At 33.4% G+C, this 20,419-nt stretch overlaps 13 non-coding genes across 13 annotated transcripts; 6 read left to right on the plus strand and 7 right to left on the minus strand.

The window, feature by feature from the left end:
* The first annotated feature begins 1,435 nt into the window (after positions 1-1,435).
* On the plus strand, positions 1,436-1,507 carry TRNAQ-UUG (transfer RNA glutamine (anticodon UUG)). The gene has a single exon. It is a non-coding gene; the product is annotated as a tRNA-Gln (tRNA).
* Positions 1,508-2,332: 825 nt separating this feature from the next.
* TRNAQ-CUG (transfer RNA glutamine (anticodon CUG)) lies at positions 2,333-2,404 on the minus strand. Its single transcript has one exon. It is a non-coding gene; the product is annotated as a tRNA-Gln (tRNA).
* A 1,548-nt stretch (positions 2,405-3,952) lies between these two features.
* TRNAQ-UUG (transfer RNA glutamine (anticodon UUG)) lies at positions 3,953-4,024 on the plus strand. The gene has a single exon. It is a non-coding gene; the product is annotated as a tRNA-Gln (tRNA).
* Positions 4,025-4,849: 825 nt separating this feature from the next.
* Positions 4,850-4,921, minus strand: TRNAQ-CUG (transfer RNA glutamine (anticodon CUG)). The gene has a single exon. It is a non-coding gene; the product is annotated as a tRNA-Gln (tRNA).
* Positions 4,922-8,986: 4,065 nt separating this feature from the next.
* TRNAQ-UUG (transfer RNA glutamine (anticodon UUG)) lies at positions 8,987-9,058 on the plus strand. Its single transcript has one exon. It is a non-coding gene; the product is annotated as a tRNA-Gln (tRNA).
* An 825-nt stretch (positions 9,059-9,883) lies between these two features.
* Positions 9,884-9,955, minus strand: TRNAQ-CUG (transfer RNA glutamine (anticodon CUG)). Its single transcript has one exon. It is a non-coding gene; the product is annotated as a tRNA-Gln (tRNA).
* A 1,548-nt stretch (positions 9,956-11,503) lies between these two features.
* On the plus strand, positions 11,504-11,575 carry TRNAQ-UUG (transfer RNA glutamine (anticodon UUG)). The gene has a single exon. It is a non-coding gene; the product is annotated as a tRNA-Gln (tRNA).
* An 825-nt stretch (positions 11,576-12,400) lies between these two features.
* On the minus strand, positions 12,401-12,472 carry TRNAQ-CUG (transfer RNA glutamine (anticodon CUG)). The gene has a single exon. It is a non-coding gene; the product is annotated as a tRNA-Gln (tRNA).
* A 1,548-nt stretch (positions 12,473-14,020) lies between these two features.
* Positions 14,021-14,092, plus strand: TRNAQ-UUG (transfer RNA glutamine (anticodon UUG)). Its single transcript has one exon. It is a non-coding gene; the product is annotated as a tRNA-Gln (tRNA).
* An 825-nt stretch (positions 14,093-14,917) lies between these two features.
* Positions 14,918-14,989, minus strand: TRNAQ-CUG (transfer RNA glutamine (anticodon CUG)). Its single transcript has one exon. It is a non-coding gene; the product is annotated as a tRNA-Gln (tRNA).
* A 2,445-nt stretch (positions 14,990-17,434) lies between these two features.
* On the minus strand, positions 17,435-17,506 carry TRNAQ-CUG (transfer RNA glutamine (anticodon CUG)). Its single transcript has one exon. It is a non-coding gene; the product is annotated as a tRNA-Gln (tRNA).
* Positions 17,507-19,054: 1,548 nt separating this feature from the next.
* Positions 19,055-19,126, plus strand: TRNAQ-UUG (transfer RNA glutamine (anticodon UUG)). Its single transcript has one exon. It is a non-coding gene; the product is annotated as a tRNA-Gln (tRNA).
* An 825-nt stretch (positions 19,127-19,951) lies between these two features.
* TRNAQ-CUG (transfer RNA glutamine (anticodon CUG)) lies at positions 19,952-20,023 on the minus strand. The gene has a single exon. It is a non-coding gene; the product is annotated as a tRNA-Gln (tRNA).
* Positions 20,024-20,419: the final 396 nt, after the last annotated feature.

The following is a 20,419-nucleotide window of genomic DNA, read 5'->3' on the forward strand; positions in this document are numbered from 1 at the left end:
TAATGTGATTTGATTCTTTTCAGCTATATTCTCTATAAAAGTGTTAAATATTCAAATGTTTATCTGAATATAAAAGTTATATCACAATGTTCATCTTTGCCTGTAGCATAATAAAACAGTCTACATTTCCAGACTACTGAAGCAATGTCTCTGTCTCCTGCATGGGTGGCTCCATAGAGCAATGGTTGGCAATTTGGACTTTGCATCCAATGATCCGATTTGAAACCTTGGAGGGACTTTTTTTATTACTCTTGAGCTTTTCCATTTCTTCATCTTTGTTCATTGATAGCTCAAATCCAACACCAGTAGGTTGAAAGAGTCAATTATTGAATGCTTTCAAAATGTCCATCAGCTTGAACAAGTTACATCAATACAAACTTTAAAATACTTTGACATCAAATTTCTTCACAAAGTAGTTAGCCATTATAAAATCATATTCTGATTTTCTCAAACGCATTTCAGATGGGTGATTCACAGCATCACTTTTTTAAGCTTTCCCGCTATTGATAAGGCGAAAATAGCACATTTTGAATGAGAAGTTTTCTTCAATCAAACATAGAGGAACCCAAATGATGATCTCATTCAGCTAGTAAAAATGTTGTTTTATATTAGTATGGAAATCGTGAAAAGAAAATGTTTTTCATGCTGATTTACAACAGTTGATCTCCAATCGTAAAATATAAGCTTTTGGTCGGAGGCATCACAGGTACTGATCAAATTCTAATTTTTGAACATTGTTCACAAATCATATGATATGCTTTATATACATAAACTGTATTGTTGGATCAATACTGAGTAAAAAGTGACTATCTCAATTTCAGGACATATAAAAGAGAAAGAAGTAGAAACTCATGTTTCAAATGCTGAGAGGCAACAACTGTTCATGATTTTCACCTCCACTAATTATATTTATTTTTATAATCTATATGTTTATATTTTCCTATAAATATACAGAGACATATAGCTATATATACAGATATACATATGTACAGGTTGATTTTTACATTTTTATAAGTAAATGTGATGTTGTTCCAAATAAAACTTCTAAGAACTGAATGGAAAAGAAAATTGTAAAGTTCAGATAAGTCCCACTGAAATTTGTACTCAGATCCCTGTTTTCAGAGTCCAGAGTGCTAACCATGACACCATCCACCCTCCCGTACCAGGGTGAGCTTTCCATTTTGACAGAAGAGATTTGCCTCAGGGGGCAACTTATCTTTCATTGAAAAATATTATCTCACATAAAAACCACTGTTCAACAGAGTTATAACGTTATTTGAGTCTTTTGGGCAACATCCTTCCCCAACATAGTTCAATATGCAAAAGTTTACCAGAATAGGAAAGCAATCCAATACAGTTTCTCTTTGACAGTAGAATATTAAAAACTTTGACATTTCCACATTCCTGCAGCAGTTTATGCTCCTTTCACATGGGAGGTTCCATGGTGTAATGGTTAGCACTTTGGACTTTGAATCCAATGATCCGAGTTCAAATCTCGGTGGGACCATTTTATGACTCTTGACCAAATCATTTTCTTTCAAGTGTATTCATTAATATCACATATCTAATACCGGTAGGGTGAACAATTAATTTATTGATTATACTCTAAAAGTTTATTAGATGTGAGCAAATAATAGAAATTTTACAATACCTGGAAACTAAATGGCTCAAAATAATGAGAGATTTTACAAACTCACTCTGGTTTCTCAAACTCATCACAGGGGCCTGATGCAAGACATTACTTTTTAAAATCTTACTGTTATTGTTAAGGCGAACAAGGAACTTTTTCATTGCAAAGCATTCATTAAAACAAAACTTGAGGAGTCAAACTTTGTATTACGGGGACCGAAGATGTGCAGTTTGAATAATAATCTTGAAATTCAGACGTACAAAGATTTTACACACTGATTTTCAACAGTAAATCCACAACCAAAAAAGTTGAATCTTTTGAAAGACATGTCAAAGGTGTGAATCTGAAATTCACTTTTAAAGACATTCACAATGAAATGCACTGTGTAAGTCCAGCATGTTGTCAGCTAAGAAATCAGCAAAAATGAACTATCTCATTACTGGCCATATAGATGAGAAAGGAAAATAAACTCATGTTTACAATGTGGATGTGAAAGAACAGTTTCTAGGTTCAGCTTCAATATTTATGTTAATGAATAATTGATATGTTCATATTGTCTAACAGCTATCTAGACGGATAAAGCTATGTATGCATCTATACATACTTATGCGTTCATACGCATCAGTATAAAACATTGATATTATGTTTTTTCTAGACCAAATTCTAAAAAATGAGTTAAACAGTGAATCTCATAATTGTAGTAGGTCCCACCGAGATTTGAACTCGGATCGCTGGATTCAGAGTCCAGAGTGCTAACCATTACACCATGGAACCCTCTCACACAAGAGTGACGTTTCCATTGAGACAAAAGAGAGCGCATCAGTGATGGCCTTCTCTTATATTGATAAAAAGATATCTCATTTGAATGGTCATAGTGGATAGAGCTTTAATGTGATTTGATTCTTTTCAGCTATATTCTCTATAAAAGTGTTAAATATTCAAATGTTTATCTGAATATAAAAGTTATATCACAATGTTCATCTTTGCCTGTAGCAGAATAAAACAGTCTACATTTCCAGACTACTGAAGCAATGTCTCTGTCTCCTGCATGGGTGGCTCCATAGAGCAATGGTTGGCAATTTGGACTTTGCATCCAATGATCCGATTTGAAACCTTGGAGGGACTTTTTTTATTACTCTTGAGCTTTTCCATTTCTTCATCTTTGTTCATTGATAGCTCAAATCCAACACCAGTAGGTTGAAAGAGTCAATTATTGAATGCTTTCAAAATGTCCATCAGCTTGAACAAGTTACATCAATACAAACTTTAAAATACTTTGACATCAAATTTCTTCACAAAGTAGTTAGCCATTATAAAATCATATTCTGATTTTCTCAAACGCATTTCAGATGGGTGATTCACAGCATCACTTTTTTAAGCTTTCCCGCTATTGATAAGACGAAAATAGCACATTTTGAATGAGAAGTTTTCTTCAATCAAACATAGAGGAACCCAAATGATGATCTCATTCAGCTAGTAAAAATGTTGTTTTATATTAGTATGGAAATCGTGAAAAGAAAATGTTTTTCATGCTGATTTACAACAGTTGATCTCCAATCGTAAAATATAAGCTTTTGGTCGGAGGCATCACAGGTACTGATCAAATTCTAATTTTTGAACATTGTTCACAAATCATATGATATGCTTTATATACATAAACTGTATTGTTGGATCAATACTGAGTAAAAAGTGACTATCTCAATTTCAGGACATATAAAAGAGAAAGAAGTAGAAACTCATGTTTCAAATGCTGAGAGGCAACAACTGTTCATGATTTTCACCTCCACTAATTATATTTATTTTTATAATCTATATGTTTATATTTTCCTATAAATATACAGAGACATATAGCTATATATACAGATATACATATGTACAGGTTGATTTTTACATTTTTATAAGTAAATGTGATGTTGTTCCAAATAAAACTTCTAAGAACTGAATGGAAAAGAAAATTGTAAAGTTCAGATAAGTCCCACTGAAATGTGTACTCAGATCCCTGTTTTCAGAGTCCAGAGTGCTAACCATGACACCATCCACCCTCCCGTACCAGGGTGAGCTTTCCATTTTGACAGAAGAGATTTGCCTCAGGGGGCAACTTATCTTTCATTGAAAAATATTATCTCACATAAAAACCACTGTTCAACAGAGTTATAACGTTATTTGAGTCTTTTGGGCAACATCCTTCCCCAACATAGTTCAATATGCAAAAGTTTACCAGAATAGGAAAGCAATCCAATACAGTTTCTCTTTGACAGTAGAATATTAAAAACTTTGACATTTCCACATTCCTGCAGCAGTTTATGCTCCTTTCACATGGGAGGTTCCATGGTGTAATGGTTAGCACTTTGGACTTTGAATCCAATGATCCGAGTTCAAATCTCGGTGGGACCATTTTATGACTCTTGACCAAATCATTTTCTTTCAAGTGTATTCATTAATATCACATATCTAATACCGGTAGGGTGAACAATTAATTTATTGATTATACTCTAAAAGTTTATTAGATGTGAGCAAATAATAGAAATTTTACAATACCTGGAAACTAAATGGCTCAAAATAATGAGAGATTTTACAAACTCACTCTGGTTTCTCAAACTCATCACAGGGGCCTGATGCAAGACATTACTTTTTAAAATCTTACTGTTATTGTTAAGGCGAACAAGGAACTTTTTCATTGCAAAGCATTCATTAAAACAAAACTTGAGGAGTCAAACTTTGTATTACGGGGACCGAAGATGTGCAGTTTGAATAATAATCTTGAAATTCAGACGTACAAAGATTTTACACACTGATTTTCAACAGTAAATCCACAACCAAAAAAGTTGAATCTTTTGAAAGACATGTCAAAGGTGTGAATCTGAAATTCACTTTTAGAGACATTCACAATGAAATGCACTGTGTAAGTCCAGCATGTTGTCAGCTAAGAAATCAGCAAAAATGAACTATCTCATTACTGGCCATATAGATGAGAAAGGAAAATAAACTCATGTTTACAATGTGGATGTGAAAGAACAGTTTCTAGGTTCAGCTTCAATATTTATGTTAATGAATAATTGATATGTTCATATTGTCTAACAGCTATCTAGACGGATAAAGCTATGTATGCATCTATACATACTTATGCGTTCATACGCATCAGTATAAAACATTGATATTATGTTTTTTCTAGACCAAATTCTAAAAAATGAGTTAAACAGTGAATCTCATAATTGTAGTAGGTCCCACCGAGATTTGAACTCGGATCGCTGGATTCAGAGTCCAGAGTGCTAACCATTACACCATGGAACCCTCTCACACAAGAGTGACGTTTCCATTGAGACAAAAGAGAGCGCATCAGTGATGGCCTTCTCTTATATTGATAAAAAGATATCTCATTTGAATGGTCATAGTGGATAGAGCTTTAATGTGATTTGATTCTTTTCAGCTATATTCTCTATAAAAGTGTTAAATATTCAAATGTTTATCTGAATATAAAAGTTATATCACAATGTTCATCTTTGCCTGTAGCAGAATAAAACAGTCTACATTTCCAGACTACTGAAGCAATGTCTCTGTCTCCTGCATGGGTGGCTCCATAGAGCAATGGTTGGCAATTTGGACTTTGCATCCAATGATCCGATTTGAAACCTTGGAGGGACTTTTTTTATTACTCTTGAGCTTTTCCATTTCTTCATCTTTGTTCATTGATAGCTCAAATCCAACACCAGTAGGTTGAAAGAGTCAATTATTGAATGCTTTCAAAATGTCCATCAGCTTGAACAAGTTACATCAATACAAACTTTAAAATACTTTGACATCAAATTTCTTCACAAAGTAGTTAGCCATTATAAAATCATATTCTGATTTTCTCAAACGCATTTCAGATGGGTGATTCACAGCATCACTTTTTTAAGCTTTCCCGCTATTGATAAGACGAAAATAGCACATTTTGAATGAGAAGTTTTTTTCAATCAAACATAGAGGAACCCAAATGATGATCTCATTCAGCTAGTAAAAATGTTGTTTTATATTAGTATGGAAATCGTGAAAAGAAAATGTTTTTCATGCTGATTTACAACAGTTGATCTCCAATCGTAAAATATAAGCTTTTGGTCGGAGGCATCACAGGTACTGATCAAATTCTAATTTTTGAACATTGTTCACAAATCATATGATATGCTTTATATACATAAACTGTATTGTTGGATCAATACTGAGTAAAAAGTGACTATCTCAATTTCAGGACATATAAAAGAGAAAGAAGTAGAAACTCATGTTTCAAATGCTGAGAGGCAACAACTGTTCATGATTTTCACCTCCACTAATTATATTTATTTTTATAATCTATATGTTTATATTTTCCTATAAATATACAGAGACATATAGCTATATATACAGAGATACATATGTACAGGTTGATTTTTACATTTTTATAAGTAAATGTGATGTTGTTCCAAATAAAACTTCTAAGAACTGAATGGAAAAGAAAATTGTAAAGTTCAGATAAGTCCCACTGAAATTTGTACTCAGATCCCTGTTTTCAGAGTCCAGAGTGCTAACCATGACACCATCCACCCTCCCGTACCAGGGTGAGCTTTCCATTTTGACAGAAGAGATTTGCCTCAGGGGGCAACTTATCTTTCATTGAAAAATATTATCTCACATAAAAACCACTGTTCAACAGAGTTATAACGTTATTTGAGTCTTTTGGGCAACATCCTTCCCCAACATAGTTCAATATGCAAAAGTTTACCAGAATAGGAAAGCAATCCAATACAGTTTCTCTTTGACAGTAGAATATTAAAAACTTTGACATTTCCACATTCCTGCAGCAGTTTATGCTCCTTTCACATGGGAGGTTCCATGGTGTAATGGTTAGCACTTTGGACTTTGAATCCAATGATCCGAGTTCAAATCTTGGTGGGACCATTTTATGACTCTTGACCAAATCATTTTCTTTCAAGTGTATTCATTAATATCACATATCTAATACCGGTAGGGTGAACAATTAATTTATTGATTATACTCTAAAAGTTTATTAGATGTGAGCAAATAATAGAAATTTTACAATACCTGGAAACTAAATGGCTCAAAATAATGAGAGATTTTACAAACTCACTCTGGTTTCTCAAACTCATCACAGGGGCCTGATGCAAGACATTACTTTTTAAAATCTTACTGTTATTGTTAAGGCGAACAAGGAACTTTTTCATTGCAAAGCATTCATTAAAACAAAACTTGAGGAGTCAAACTTTGTATTACGGGGACCGAAGATGTGCAGTTTGAATAATAATCTTGAAATTCAGACGTACAAAGATTTTACACACTGATTTTCAACAGTAAATCCACAACCAAAAAAGTTGAATCTTTTGAAAGACATGTCAAAGGTGTGAATCTGAAATTCACTTTTAAAGACATTCACAATGAAATGCACTGTGTAAGTCCAGCATGTTGTCAGCTAAGAAATCAGCAAAAATGAACTATCTCCTTACTGGCCATATAGATGAGAAAGGAAAATAAACTCATGTTTACAATGTGGATGTGAAAGAACAGTTTCTAGGTTCAGCTTCAATATTTATGTTAATGAATAATTGATATGTTCATATTGTCTAACAGCTATCTAGACGGATAAAGCTATGTATGCATCTATACATACTTATGCGTTCATACGCATCAGTATAAAACATTGATATTATGTTTTTTCTAGACCAAATTCTAAAAAATGAGTTAAACAATGAATCTCATAATTGTAGTAGGTCCCTCCGAGATTTGAACTCGGATCGCTGGATTCAGAGTCCAGAGTGCTAACCATTACACCATGGAACCCTCTCACACAAGAGTGACGTTTCCATTGAGACAAAAGAGAGCGCATCAGTGATGGCCTTCTCTTATATTGATAAAAAGATATCTCATTTGAATGGTCATAGTGGATAGAGCTTTAATGTGATTTGATTCTTTTCAGCTATATTCTCTATAAAAGTGTTAAATATTCAAATGTTTATCTGAATATAAAAGTTATATCACAATGTTCATCTTTGCCTGTAGCAGAATAAAACAGTCTACATTTCCAGACTACTGAAGCAATGTCTCTGTCTCCTGCATGGGTGGCTCCATAGAGCAATGGTTGGCAATTTGGACTTTGCATCCAATGATCCGATTTGAAACCTTGGAGAGACTTTTTTTATTACTCTTGAGCTTTTCCATTTCTTCATCTTTGTTCATTGATAGCTCAAATCCAACACCAGTAGGTTGAAAGAGTCAATTATTGAATGCTTTCAAAATGTGCATCAGCTTGAACAAGTTACATCAATACAAACTTTAAAATACTTTGACATCAAATTTCTTCACAAAGTAGTTAGCCATTATAAAATCATATTCTGATTTTCTCAAACGCATTTCAGATGGGTGATTCACAGCATCACTTTTTTAAGCTTTCCCGCTATTGATAAGGCGAAAATAGCACATTTTGAATGAGAAGTTTTCTTCAATCAAACATAGAGGAACCCAAATGATGATCTCATTCAGCTAGTAAAAATGTTGTTTTATATTAGTATGGAAATCGTGAAAAGAAAATGTTTTTCATGCTGATTTACAACAGTTGATCTCCAATCGTAAAATATAAGCTTTTGGTCGGAGGCATCACAGGTACTGATCAAATTCTAATTTTTGAACATTGTTCACAAATCATATGATATGCTTTATATACATAAACTGTATTGTTGGATCAATACTGAGTAAAAAGTGACTATCTCAATTTCAGGACATATAAAAGAGAAAGAAGTAGAAACTCATGTTTCAAATGCTGAGAGGCAACAACTGTTCATGATTTTCACCTCCACTAATTATATTTATTTTTATAATCTATATGTTTATATTTTCCTATAAATATACAGAGACATATAGCTATATATACAGAGATAAATATGTACAGGTTGATTTTTACATGTTTATAAGTAAATGTGATGTTGTTCCAAATAAAACTTCTAAGAACTGAATGGAAAAGAAAATTGTAAAGTTCAGATAAGTCCCACTGAAATTTGTACTCAGATCCCTGTTTTCAGAGTCCAGAGTGCTAACCATGACACCATCCACCCTCCCGTACCAGGGTGAGCTTTCCATTTTGACAGAAGAGATTTGCCTCAGGGGGCAACTTATCTTTCATTGAAAAATATTATCTCACATAAAAACCACTGTTCAACAGAGTTATAACGTTATTTGAGTCTTTTGGGCAACATCCTTCCCCAACATAGTTCAATATGCAAAAGTTTACCAGAATAGGAAAGCAATCCAATACAGTTTCTCTTTGACAGTAGAATATTAAAAACTTTGACATTTCCACATTCCTGCAGCAGTTTATGCTCCTTTCACATGGGAGGTTCCATGGTGTAATGGTTAGCACTTTGGACTTTGAATCCAATGATCCGAGTTCAAATCTCGGTGGGACCATTTTATGACTCTTGACCAAATCATTTTCTTTCAAGTGTATTCATTAATATCACATATCTAATACCGGTAAGGTGAACAATTAATTTATTGATTATACTCTAAAAGTTTATTAGATGTGAGCAAATAATAGAAATTTTACAATACCTGGAAACTAAATGGCTCAAAATAATGAGAGATTTTACAAACTCACTCTGGTTTCTCAAACTCATCACAGGGGCCTGATGCAAGACATTACTTTTTAAAATCTTACTGTTACTGTTAAGGCGAACAAGGAACTTTTTCATTGCAAAGCATTCATTAAAACAAAACTTGAGGAGTCAAACTTTGTATTACGGGGACCGAAGATGTGCAGTTTGAATAATAATCTTGAAATTCAGACGTACAAAGATTTTACACACTGATTTTCAACAGTAAATCCACAACCAAAAAAGTTGAATCTTTTGAAAGACATGTCAAAGGTGTGAATCTGAAATTCACTTTAAAAGACATTTACAATGAAATGCACTGTGTAAGTCCAGCATGTTGTCAGCTAAGAAATCAGCAAACATGAACTATCTCATTACTGGCCATATAGATGAGAAAGGAAAATAAACTCATGTTTACAATGTGGATGTGAAAGAACAGTTTCTAGGTTCAGCTTCAATATTTATGTTAATGAATAATTGATATGTTCATATTGTCTAACAGCTATCTAGACGGATAAAGCTATGTATGCATCTATACATACTTATGCGTTCATACGCATCAGTATAAAACATTGATATTATGTTTTTTCTACACCAAATTCTAAAAAATGAGTTAAACAGTGAATCTCATAATTGTAGTAGGTCCCACCGAGATTTGAACTCGGATCGCTGGATTCAGAGTCCAGAGTGCTAACCATTACACCATGGAACCCTCTCACACAAGAGTGACGTTTCCATTGAGACAAAAGAGAGCGCATCAGTGATGGCCTTCTCTTATATTGATAAAAAGATATCTCATTTGAATGGTCATAGTGGATAGAGCTTTAATGTGATTTGATTCTTTTCAGCTATATTCTCTATAAAAGTGTTAAATATTCAAATGTTTATCTGAATATAAAAGTTATATCACAATGTTCATCTTTGCCTGTAGCATAATAAAACAGTCTACATTTCCAGACTACTGAAGCAATGTCTCTGTCTCCTGCATGGGTGGCTCCATAGAGCAATGGTTGGCAATTTGGACTTTGCATCCAATGATCCGATTTGAAACCTTGGAGGGACTTTTTTTATTACTCTTGAGCTTTTCCATTTCTTCATCTTTGTTCATTGATAGCTCAAATCCAACACCAGTAGGTTGAAAGAGTCAATTATTGAATGCTTTCAAAATGTCCATCAGCTTGAACAAGTTACATCAATACAAACTTTAAAATACTTTGACATCAAATTTCTTCACAAAGTAGTTAGCCATTATAAAATCATATTCTGATTTTCTCAAACGCATTTCAGATGGGTGATTCACAGCATCACTTTTTTAAGCTTTCCCGCTATTGATAAGGCGAAAATAGCACATTTTGAATGAGAAGTTTTCTTCAATCAAACATAGAGGAACCCAAATGATGATCTCATTCAGCTAGTAAAAATGTTGTTTTATATTAGTATGGAAATCGTGAAAAGAAAATGTTTTTCATGCTGATTTACAACAGTTGATCTCCAATCGTAAAATATAAGCTTTTGGTCGGAGGCATCACAGGTACTGATCAAATTCTAATTTTTGAACATTGTTCACAAATCATATGATATGCTTTATATACATAAACTGTATTGTTGGATCAATACTGAGTAAAAAGTGACTATCTCAATTTCAGGACATATAAAAGAGAAAGAAGTAGAAACTCATGTTTCAAATGCTGAGAGGCAACAACTGTTCATGATTTTCACCTCCACTAATTATATTTATTTTTATAATCTATATGTTTATATTTTCCTATAAATATACAGAGACATATAGCTATATATACAGAGATACATATGTACAGGTTGATTTTTACATGTTTATAAGTAAATGTGATGTTGTTCCAAATAAAACTTCTAAGAACTGAATGGAAAAGAAAATTGTAAAGTTCAGATAAGTCCCACTGAAATTTGTACTCAGATCCCTGTTTTCAGAGTCCAGAGTGCTAACCATGACACCATCCACCCTCCCGTACCAGGGTGAGCTTTCCATTTTGACAGAAGAGATTTGCCTCAGGGGGCAACTTATCTTTCATTGAAAAATATTATCTCACATAAAAACCACTGTTCAACAGAGTTATAACGTTATTTGAGTCTTTTGGGCAACATCCTTCCCCAACATAGTTCAATATGCAAAAGTTTACCAGAATAGGAAAGCAATCCAATACAGTTTCTCTTTGACAGTAGAATATTAAAAACTTTGACATTTCCACATTCCTGCAGCAGTTTATGCTCCTTTCACATGGGAGGTTCCATGGTGTAATGGTTAGCACTTTGGACTTTGAATCCAATGATCCGAGTTCAAATCTCGGTGGGACCATTTTATGACTCTTGACCAAATCATTTTCTTTCAAGTGTATTCATTAATATCACATATCTAATACCGGTAGGGTGAACAATTAATTTATTGATTATACTCTAAAAGTTTATTAGATGTGAGCAAATAATAGAAATTTTACAATACCTGGAAACTAAATGGCTCAAAATAATGAGAGATTTTACAAACTCACTCTGGTTTCTCAAACTCATCACAGGGGCCTGATGCAAGACATTACTTTTTAAAATCTTACTGTTATTGTTAAGGCGAACAAGGAACTTTTTCATTGCAAAGCATTCATTAAAACAAAACTTGAGGAGTCAAACTTTGTATTACGGGGACCGAAGATGTGCAGTTTGAATAATAATCTTGAAATTCAGACGTACAAAGATTTTACACACTGATTTTCAACAGTAAATCCACAACCAAAAAAGTTGAATCTTTTGAAAGACATGTCAAAGGTGTGAATCTGAAATTCACTTTAAAAGACATTTACAATGAAATGCATTGTGTAAGTCCAGCATGTTGTCAGCTAAGAAATCAGCAAAAATGAACTATCTCATTACTGGCCATATAGATGAGAAAGGAAAATAAACTCATGTTTACAATGTGGATGTGAAAGAACAGTTTCTAGGTTCAGCTTCAATATTTATGTTAATGAATAATTGATATGTTCATATTGTCTAACAGCTATCTAGACGGATAAAGCTATGTATGCATCTATACATACTTATGCGTTCATACGCATCAGTATAAAACATTGATATTATGTTTTTTCTAGACCAAATTCTAAAAAATGAGTTAAACAGTGAATCTCATAATTGTAGTAGGTCCCACCGAGATTTGAACTCGGATCGCTGGATTCAGAGTCCAGAGTGCTAACCATTACACCATGGAACCCTCTCACACAAGAGTGACGTTTCCATTGAGACAAAAGAGAGCGCATCAGTGATGGCCTTCTCTTATATTGATAAAAAGATATCTCATTTGAATGGTCATAGTGGATAGAGCTTTAATGTGATTTGATTCTTTTCAGCTATATTCTCTATAAAAGTGTTAAATATTCAAATGTTTATCTGAATATAAAAGTTATATCACAATGTTCATCTTTGCCTGTAGCATAATAAAACAGTCTACATTTCCAGACTACTGAAGCAATGTCTCTGTCTCCTGCATGGGTGGCTCCATAGAGCAATGGTTGGCAATTTGGACTTTGCATCCAATGATCCGATTTGAAACCTTGGAGGGACTTTTTTTATTACTCTTGAGCTTTTCCATTTCTTCATCTTTGTTCATTGATAGCTCAAATCCAACACCAGTAGGTTGAAAGAGTCAATTATTGAATGCTTTCAAAATGTCCATCAGCTTGAACAAGTTACATCAATACAAACTTTAAAATACTTTGACATCAAATTTCTTCACAAAGTAGTTAGCCATTATAAAATCATATTCTGATTTTCTCAAACGCATTTCAGATGGGTGATTCACAGCATCACTTTTTTAAGCTTTCCCGCTATTGATAAGACGAAAATAGCACATTTTGAATGAGAAGTTTTCTTCAATCAAACATAGAGGAACCCAAATGATGATCTCATTCAGCTAGTAAAAATGTTGTTTTATATTAGTATGGAAATCGTGAAAAGAAAATGTTTTTCATGCTGATTTACAACAGTTGATCTCCAATCGTAAAATATAAGCTTTTGGTCGGAGGCATCACAGGTACTGATCAAATTCTAATTTTTGAACATTGTTCACAAATCATATGATATGCTTTATATACATAAACTGTATTGTTGGATCAATACTGAGTAAAAAGTGACTATCTCAATTTCAGGACATATAAAAGAGAAAGAAGTAGAAACTCATGTTTCAAATGCTGAGAGGCAACAACTGTTCATGATTTTCACCTCCACTAATTATATTTATTTTTATAATCTATATGTTTATATTTTCCTATAAATATACAGAGACATATAGCTATATATACAGAGATACATATGTACAGGTTGATTTTTACATTTTTATAAGTAAATGTGATGTTGTTCCAAATAAAACTTCTAAGAACTGAATGGAAAAGAAAATTGTAAAGTTCAGATAAGTCCCACTGAAATTTGTACTCAGATCCCTGTTTTCAGAGTCCAGAGTGCTAACCATGACACCATCCACCCTCCCGTACCAGGGTGAGCTTTCCATTTTGACAGAAGAGATTTGCCTCAGGGGGCAACTTATCTTTCATTGAAAAATATTATCTCACATAAAAACCACTGTTCAACAGAGTTATAACGTTATTTGAGTCTTTTGGGCAACATCCTTCCCCAACATAGTTCAATATGCAAAAGTTTACCAGAATAGGAAAGCAATCCAATACAGTTTCTCTTTGACAGTAGAATATTAAAAACTTTGACATTTCCACATTCCTGCAGCAGTTTATGCTCCTTTCACATGGGAGGTTCCATGGTGTAATGGTTAGCACTTTGGACTTTGAATCCAATGATCCGAGTTCAAATCTCGGTGGGACCATTTTATGACTCTTGACCAAATCATTTTCTTTCAAGTGTATTCATTAATATCACATATCTAATACCGGTAGGGTGAACAATTAATTTATTGATTATACTCTAAAAGTTTATTAGATGTGAGCAAATAATAGAAATTTTACAATACCTGGAAACTAAATGGCTCAAAATAATGAGAGATTTTACAAACTCACTCTGGTTTCTCAAACTCATCACAGGGGCCTGATGCAAGACATTACTTTTTAAAATCTTACTGTTATTGTTAAGGCGAACAAGGAACTTTTTCATTGCAAAGCATTCATTAAAACAAAACTTGAGGAGTCAAACTTTGTATTACGGGGACCGAAGATGTGCAGTTTGAATAATAATCTTGAAATTCAGACGTACAAAGATTTTACACACTGATTTTCAACAGTAAATCCACAACCAAAAAAGTTGAATCTTTTGAAAGACATGTCAAAGGTGTGAATCTGAAATTCACTTTTAAAGACATTCACAATGAAATGCACTGTGTAAGTCCAGCATGTTGTCAGCTAAGAAATCAGCAAAAATGAACTATCTCATTACTGGCCATATAGATGAGAAAGGAAAATAAACTCATGTTTACAATGTGGATGTGAAAGAACAGTTTCTAGGTTCAGCTTCAATATTTATGTTAATGAATAATTGATATGTTCATATTGTCTAACAGCTATCTAGACGGATAAAGCTATGTATGCATCTATACATACTTATGCGTTCATACGCATCAGTATAAAACATTGATATTATGTTTTTTCTAGACCAAATTCTAAAAAATGAGTTAAACAGTGAATCTCATAATTGTAGTAGGTCCCACCGAGATTTGAACTCGGATCGCTGGATTCAGAGTCCAGAGTGCTAACCATTACACCATGGAACCCTCTCACACAAGAGTGACGTTTCCATTGAGACAAAAGAGAGCGCATCAGTGATGGCCTTCTCTTATATTGATAAAAAGATATCTCATTTGAATGGTCATAGTGGATAGAGCTTTAATGTGATTTGATTCTTTTCAGCTATATTCTCTATAAAAGTGTTAAATATTCAAATGTTTATCTGAATATAAAAGTTATATCACAATGTTCATCTTTGCCTGTAGCATAATAAAACAGTCTACATTTCCAGACTACTGAAGCAATGTCTCTGTCTCCTGCATGGGTGGCTCCATAGAGCAATGGTTGGCAATTTGGACTTTGCATCCAATGATCCGATTTGAAACCTTGGAGGGACTTTTTTTATTACTCTTGAGCTTTTCCATTTCTTCATCTTTGTTCATTGATAGCTCAAATCCAACACCAGTAGGTTGAAAGAGTCAATTATTGAATGCTTTCAAAATGTCCATCAGCTTGAACAAGTTACATCAATACAAACTTTAAAATACTTTGACATCAAATTTCTTCACAAAGTAGTTAGCCATTATAAAATCATATTCTGATTTTCTCAAACGCATTTCAGATGGGTGATTCACAGCATCACTTTTTTAAGCTTTCCCGCTATTGATAAGACGAAAATAGCACATTTTGAATGAGAAGTTTTCTTCAATCAAACATAGAGGAACCCAAATGATGATCTCATTCAGCTAGTAAAAATGTTGTTTTATATTAGTATGGAAATCGTGAAAAGAAAATGTTTTTCATGCTGATTTACAACAGTTGATCTCCAATCGTAAAATATAAGCTTTTGGTCGGAGGCATCACAGGTACTGATCAAATTCTAATTTTTGAACATTGTTCACAAATCATATGATATGCTTTATATACATAAACTGTATTGTTGGATCAATACTGAGTAAAAAGTGACTATCTCAATTTCAGGACATATAAAAGAGAAAGAAGTAGAAACTCATGTTTCAAATGCTGAGAGGCAACAACTGTTCATGATTTTCACCTCCACTAATTATATTTATTTTTATAATCTATATGTTTATATTTTCCTATAAATATACAGAGACATATAGCTATATATACAGAGATACATATGTACAGGTTGATTTTTACATTTTTATAAGTAAATGTGATGTTGTTCCAAATAAAACTTCTAAGAACTGAATGGAAAAGAAAATTGTAAAGTTCAGATAAGTCCCACTGAAATTTGTACTCAGATCCCTGTTTTCAGAGTCCAGAGTGCTAACCATGACACCATCCACCCTCCCGTACCAGGGTGAGCTTTCCATTTTGACAGAAGAGATTTGCCTCAGGGGGCAACTTATCTTTCATTGAAAAATATTATCTCACATAAAAACCACTGTTCAACAGAGTTATAACGTTATTTGAGTCTTTTGGGCAACATCCTTCCCCAACATAGTTCAATATGCAAAAGTTTACCAGAATAGGAAAGCAATCCAATACAGTTTCTCTTTGACAGTAGAATATTAAAAACTTTGACATTTCCACATTCCTGCAGCAGTTTATGCTCCTTTCACATGGGAGGTTCCATGGTGAAATGGTTAGCACTTTGGACTTTGAATCCAATGATCCGAGTTCAAATCTCGGTGGGACCATTTTATGACTCTTGACCAAATCATTTTCTTTCAAGTGTATTCATTAATATCACATATCTAATACCGGTAGGGTGAACAATTAATTTATTGATTATACTCTAAAAGTTTATTAGATGTGAGCAAATAATAGAAATTTTACAATACCTGGAAACTAAATGGCTCAAAATAATGAGAGATTTTACAAACTCACTCTGGTTTCTCAAACTCATCACAGGGGCCTGATGCAAGACATTACTTTTTAAAATCTTACTGTTATTGTTAAGGCGAACAAGGAACTTTTTCATTGCAAAGCATTCATTAAAACAAAACTTGAGGAGTCAAACTTTGTATTACGGGGACCGAAGATGTGCAGTTTGAATAATAATCTTGAAATTCAGACGTACAAAGATTTTACACACTGATTTTCAACAGTAAATCCACAACCAAAAAAGTTGAATCTTTTGAAAGACATGTCAAAGGTGTGAATCTGAAATTCACTTTTAAAGACATTCACAATGAAATGCACTGTGTAAGTCCAGCATGTTGTCAGCTAAGAAATCAGCAAAAATGAACTATCTCATTACTGGCCATATAGATGAGAAAGGAAAATAAACTCATGTTTACAATGTGGATGTGAAAGAACAGTTTCTAGGTTCAGCTTCAATATTTATGTTAATGAATAATTGATATGTTCATATTGTCTAACAGCTATCTAGACGGATAAAGCTATGTATGCATCTATACATACTTATGCGTTCATACGCATCAGTATAAAACATTGATATTATGTTTTTTCTAGACCAAATTCTAAAAAATGAGTTAAACAGTGAATCTCATAATTGTAGTAGGTCCCACCGAGATTTGAACTCGGATCGCTGGATTCAGAGTCCAGAGTGCTAACCATTACACCATGGAACCCTCTCACACAAGAGTGACGTTTCCATTGAGACAAAAGAGAGCGCATCAGTGATGGCCTTCTCTTATATTGATAAAAAGATATCTCATTTGAATGGTCATAGTGGATAGAGCTTTAATGTGATTTGATTCTTTTCAGCTATATTCTCTATAAAAGTGTTAAATATTCAAATGTTTATCTGAATATAAAAGTTATATCACAATGTTCATCTTTGCCTGTAGCATAATAAAACAGTCTACATTTCCAGACTACTGAAGCAATGTCTCTGTCTCCTGCATGGGTGGCTCCATAGAGCAATGGTTGGCAATTTGGACTTTGCATCCAATGATCCGATTTGAAACCTTGGAGGGACTTTTTTTATTACTCTTGAGCTTTTCCATTTCTTCATCTTTGTTCATTGATAGCTCAAATCCAACACCAGTAGGTTGAAAGAGTCAATTATTGAATGCTTTCAAAATGTGCATCAGCTTGAACAAGTTACATCAATACAAACTTTAAAATACTTTGACATCAAATTTCTTCACAAAGTAGTTAGCCATTATAAAATCATATTCTGATTTTCTCAAACGCATTTCAGATGGGTGATTCACAGCATCACTTTTTTAAGCTTTCCCGCTATTGATAAGGCGAAAATAGCACATTTTGAATGAGAAGTTTTCTTCAATCAAACATAGAGGAACCCAAATGATGATCTCATTCAGCTAGTAAAAATGTTGTTTTATATTAGTATGGAAATCGTGAAAAGAAAATGTTTTTCATGCTGATTTACAACAGTTGATCTCCAATCGTAAAATATAAGCTTTTGGTCGGAGGCATCACAGGTACTGATCAAATTCTAATTTTTGAACATTGTTCACAAATCATATGATATGCTTTATATACATAAACTGTATTGTTGGATCAATACTGAGTAAAAAGTGACTATCTCAATTTCAGGACATATAAAAGAGAAAGAAGTAGAAACTCATGTTTCAAATGCTGAGAGGCAACAACTGTTCATGATTTTCACCTCCACTAATTATATTTATTTTTATAATCTATATGTTTATATTTTCCTATAAATATACAGAGACATATAGCTATATATACAGAGATACATATGTACAGGTTGATTTTTACATTTTTATAAGTAAATGTGATGTTGTTCCAAATAAAACTTCTAAGAACTGAATGGAAAAGAAAATTGTAAAGTTCAGATAAGTCCCACTGAAATTTGTACTCAGATCCCTGTTTTCAGAGTCCAGAGTGCTAACCATGACACCATCCACCCTCCCGTACCAGGGTGAGCTTTCCATTTTGACAGAAGAGATTTGCCTCAGGGGGCAACTTATCTTTCATTGAAAAATATTATCTCACATAAAAACCACTGTTCAACAGAGTTATAACGTTATTTGAGTCTTTTGGGCAACATCCTTCCCCAACATAGTTCAATATGCAAAAGTTTACCAGAATAGGAAAGCAATCCAATACAGTTTCTCTTTGACAGTAGAATATTAAAAACTTTGACATTTCCACATTCCTGCAGCAGTTTATGCTCCTTTCACATGGGAGGTTCCATGGTGTAATGGTTAGCACTTTGGACTTTGAATCCAATGATCCGAGTTCAAATCTCGGTGGGACCATTTTATGACTCTTGACCAAATCATTTTCTTTCAAGTGTATTCATTAATATCACATATCTAATACCGGTAGGGTGAACAATTAATTTATTGATTATACTCTAAAAGTTTATTAGATGTGAGCAAATAATAGAAATTTTACAATACCTGGAAACTAAATGGCTCAAAATAATGAGAGATTTTACAAACTCACTCTGGTTTCTCAAACTCATCACAGGGGCCTGATGCAAGACATTACTTTTTAAAATCTTACTGTTATTGTTAAGGCGAACAAGGAACTTTTTCATTGCAAAGCATTCATTAAAACAAAACTTGAGGAGTCAAACTTTGTATTACGGGGACCGAAGATGTGCAGTTTGAATAATAATCTTGAAATTCAGACGTACAAAGATTTTACACACTGATTTTCAACAGTAAATCCACAACCAAAAAAGTTGAATCTTTTGAAAGACATGTCAAAGGTGTGAATCTGAAATTCACTTTAAAAGACATTTACAATGAAATGCACTGTGTAAGTCCAGCATGTTGTCAGCTAAGAAATCAGCAAACATGAACTATCTCATTACTGGCCATATAGATGAGAAAGGAAAATAAACTCATGTTTACAATGTGGATGTGAAAGAACAGTTTCTAGGTTCAGCTTCAATATTTATGTTAATGAATAATTGATATGTTCATATTGTCTAACAGCTATCTAGACGGATAAAGCTATGTATGCATCTATACATACTTATGCGTTCATACGCATCAGTATAAAACATTGATATTATGTTTTTTCTAGACCAAATTCTAAAAAATGAGTTAAACAGTGAATCTCATAATTGTAGTAGGTCCCACCGAGATTTGAACTCGGATCGCTGGATTCAGAGTCCAGAGTGCTAACCATTACACCATGGAACCCTCTCACACAAGAGTGACGTTTCCATTGAGACAAAAGAGAGCGCATCAGTGATGGCCTTCTCTTATATTGATAAAAAGATATCTCATTTGAATGGTCATAGTGGATAGAGCTTTAATGTGATTTGATTCTTTTCAGCTATATTCTCTATAAAAGTGTTAAATATTCAAATGTTTATCTGATTATAAAAGTTATATCACAATGTTCATCTTTGCCTGTAGCATAATAAAACAGTCTACATTTCCAGACTACTGAAGCAATGTCTCTGTCTCCTGCATGGGTGGCTCCATAGAGCAATGGTTGGCAATTTGGACTTTGCATCCAATGATCCGATTTGAAACCTTGGAGGGACTTTTTTTATTACTCTTGAGCTTTTCCATTTCTTCATCTTTGTTCAT

Source organism: Triturus cristatus, chromosome 5_2, assembly GCF_964204655.1.
Source record: "Triturus cristatus chromosome 5_2, aTriCri1.1, whole genome shotgun sequence".
Taxonomy (NCBI): Eukaryota; Metazoa; Chordata; class Amphibia; order Caudata; family Salamandridae; genus Triturus; species Triturus cristatus.